This window comes from Colobus angolensis, unplaced genomic scaffold, assembly GCF_000951035.1.
Source record: "Colobus angolensis palliatus isolate OR3802 unplaced genomic scaffold, Cang.pa_1.0 Scaffold128, whole genome shotgun sequence".
Taxonomy (NCBI): Eukaryota; Metazoa; Chordata; class Mammalia; order Primates; family Cercopithecidae; genus Colobus; species Colobus angolensis.
In genome coordinates this window covers 3,116,200-3,119,682 of record NW_012114030.1, presented here as the reverse complement: position 1 = coordinate 3,119,682, position 3,483 = coordinate 3,116,200, and the positions used below count along the sequence as shown (strand labels likewise).

At 55.3% G+C, this 3,483-nt stretch overlaps 1 long non-coding RNA gene across 1 annotated transcript in view; it reads right to left on the bottom strand.

Moving 5' to 3' along the window:
- Window positions 1-2,556: 2,556 nt before the first annotated feature.
- LOC105505691 overlaps window positions 2,557-3,483 on the bottom strand; it is a 23,006-nt gene continuing 22,079 nt past the window's right edge. The window contains exon 2 of the long non-coding RNA XR_001000790.1: window positions 2,557-3,227. This is a non-coding gene — a long non-coding RNA (uncharacterized LOC105505691). The remainder of the gene's footprint in view (window positions 3,228-3,483) is intronic.

Here is a 3,483-nt window from a genome sequence, read left to right as displayed (position 1 = left end):
CTGGGACTATAGGCATGTGCCACCACGCCCAGTTAATTTTTGTATTTTCTGTAGAGACAGGGTTTCACCATGTTGCCCAGGCTAAAAGTGCATATAATCTTATGGGACCTCCATTGTCTGTGCGGTCCACCTGTTGACCAAATGTTGTTATGCAGTGCATGACTGTACTGCCTCCGCAGTGCAGCCTCCAGAATCACTCCTCCTTTGTAAACGAACTCCTTCCTTTGACTTAAGGCCATTTGCATGAGTTCCAGGGTAGCTCTTTTAATGGCTTTTCTGTGTATATCTGCCTTAGCCTGAGAGCCCTTTGAGGACAGGGCTTACATATTTCTAACTCAGTGACTGCTAGTGGACTTCGACATTATCGACGCACAGAACTTCACATCGGAAGGTGCCTTGAAGGCCTGTTTTACAGATAGGGAGACTGACGTCCATTTCCATTTCTCTCCCTGATGCCCCTTCTGTGCGAGGCGCTGGCCTGGCTAGTCAGCGAATCAAGGTCCGCAAGAGCCAGCGTCTGGCGCCCCGGGAGGGACTCCATTTCCCGAAACGCACAGCGCGCTCCAGATGCGCGCTGGGGAATGTAGTGACCCGGTGCCCCGCCCCGCCCCCACCCCGCGCCAGAGTTTCCCAGCACCAGTCCCGATCCTCAGCAGCCCAGACTTTCGTCTCCTGTTGTCACTTACTACTTCCTGTGACTCCAAGACTGCCTTTCCTTACTCTACCCCTTCCTCCAGTCCCCCAGCTCTGATTCTTTCCCGAGACTCAGTGGACGCGGGGGTCCTGCCCCAGCCCCGACCCCAGTCCTCCCCATGAGTGTACTCGAACCGTTGATCTAAGTCCTGAGCCCAAGTCCCTGAAACCTCAGCCCCAGGCCTCCTCTAAACCCTAGCGCCTGTCGTTTCTCACAACTCACCCGCTCGCTCGTTACCTGACACCGGAGCCCTGCTCTTCCCCGCCAAGGCCGCTCCCCTCCCGGCCCCGGGGGTGGCGGAGACCCAGACCCCCAGCTCCCAACCCCTCTGACTCCTGCGGCCCTCAGCGACCCGGCGTCCGGTCCCTCAGCCCCTTACCCAGACTTCCCTCCCTCCGGCTCATGCTGGCCCCTGGCTGATCCCGGCTCCCTCCACGCCCCCCTTTGGAAGGGGGAGAAAGGGGAAAGGGCTGGGGGCGTGGCCCGGGCGCAGCCAATCAGAGCCCAGACCCCAAACATTTCACCCTACCCCCCCTTTTCAGACAGGATTCCTTGGCCCTGAGCTCAGTTCCTCGCCCGTGGGGCCTAGTAGGGGAAGGGGCCCGAGCTGGGAGGCAAGTTGTCCGCCGGGTGGACAGGTCCTCAGGGCTGGGGGTGTCAGCGCCTGGAAGGCAGCCCAGTGTCCTGCCGTGGGCTCAGGCTTGGACTTGAGGCAGGGGCTACTTTGGAGGGAAAGGTGAGGAGACAGGAGAGGGAACAGCCGGACTGGCAAGACAGGAATGCGCAGGCCCTCTCTCTAGTCCGGGGCGCGGCCTGCGAGAGAGGCCACGATGGGGGCCGTCAGGCTCGGGACATGCTTGTCCAGACATACATCTCGTGGCATATCTTAGATGGCTTCCAATCTCATTGTCACAACCACCAGAAGGGAGACAGATACACTGCTGTCCTCCCCTTAGCAGGCCTAGTAACAGAATCACACACACACGCCCCCCAGAAGAACAAGCTTCAGAGACCTGGACAGGAAGTCACACCCACGCATCAACCCCATTAACCTGGTGTAGACTGAAAGGAAGGCACATAGGGATGATCCATACTTGGTTTCTGGCCCCCCCGAGGGGCTCGCGGTCTGTCGGGGAAGCCCATAGACAACAGCAGCTAACGCGGTTTATGAGTGAAGACTGGGAGGAGGCCCGTGTGTGTGCGTGCGCGTGCGTGTGTCTGCGTGCGTGTGTCTGCGTGCGTGCATGCGTGCGGATGTGTGTGCGTATGAGCGTGCGTGTGTGCGAGTGGATGTGTGTGGTGTGAGGGTGCAGGTGTGCGCGTGTGCATGCATGTGCGCGTGCGTGTGTGTGTGTGCGCGTGTGCGTGTGAGTGGGTGTGTGTGTTGCCGTGAGCAGACAATGCTGGAATAAAGGAAGAAAGAGTTTAACTGGAGAGGGCACAGCAGACGGAATTGAGCCAGACGATTAGTAGGGCCCACAATCACATGTGCATTAACCGTAAATATTTATTGGGCATTTACCATGTGCTGGGAACTGTTCTAAGAGCTATACACACATTAACTAACTCCTATGTTATAGATGCGGAATAGAGAGAAGTGACTTGTCCAGGGTAACACAGTTGGGTGTGGCGCAGCTGGGATTTTACCTAAGCAGCTTGGCTCAAAAAATGCTATCCTAACCATGCTCCTAACCCCTTATACCCTTAACCGCGGGACGTGGTCACGCCCAAACTCACAGACACAACAGGCACATCTTGAAACACACACACACACACACACACACAGCAGCACAAATTTTGACATGGTCTTATCTGCTGACAAGCCAGCCTCAAATAAAGTCAACCAAGACACAATCACTTTCTTTAAGTAATGCACATTTTATTTAAGTCATGTGATGGATTTTCACTGAGTACATATATGCCCAGGGAACCAGCACCGGATCACACAACAGAACTGGATCAGCTCCCAGAAGCTCTCCCCTCATCCCCTCCCAATCCTAAGGACGACCACTATCTTGACTTTGGTGCACTTTAAATTAGTTTTGTCTGGTTCTGAACGTAATACACCTGGAACCATCTAGTATGTACTGTTGTATTTGGCTTCTCTCACTCAAGATTTCGTCATGCGACTTGTCTATGTTGCTGGGTGTAGCCGGGCATGTCACTCCCGTTGCTGTGTCTATGTGCATGGTAATGAGTAGGGCATCATTTATTTTCCATTTTGTTGATGGGTTATTTCCAGTTTGGGGCTGTTATGAAAGGGCTCTGAACGTTCCCATGCACCCTCTTGGTGCTCACGCCTACACATTTCTGCTGGGTGTTGACAGCCTAGGAGTGGAATTGCTGGATCACAGAGGTAGCATATGTTCGGCTTCACTAGAAAACTGCCAGTTTTCCAAAATGTCTCTACCAACTTACACTCCCCCAGAAATACAAGAGAGGTTCAGTCGCTCTACTTTCTTGCCTCCACATGGTGTGGTCTTTTTCACTTTAGCCATTCTGGTAGGTAGAGACCCACTCGTATTCGCAGCGCCTGGCGCGTAATTGGCGCTCAGTTAACAGGACGGTTGAATGAATGGATGAATGATTGTTGGGCGGTGTAGACCGAGAGCCTGGCGAGGGCGGACACACGCACGCACTCCACACACAGCGTTTCGCGGACACCCACCGCGGCGCACGCACCCCAGGACACAGACCCTCTCGAGCACCCCGCGCCCACGTGGTCTGAACGCACGGCCTTGGCCCTGCCTCGCGCGTCCGGCCGCCGAGCAGTACCCAACTCCCGCTCT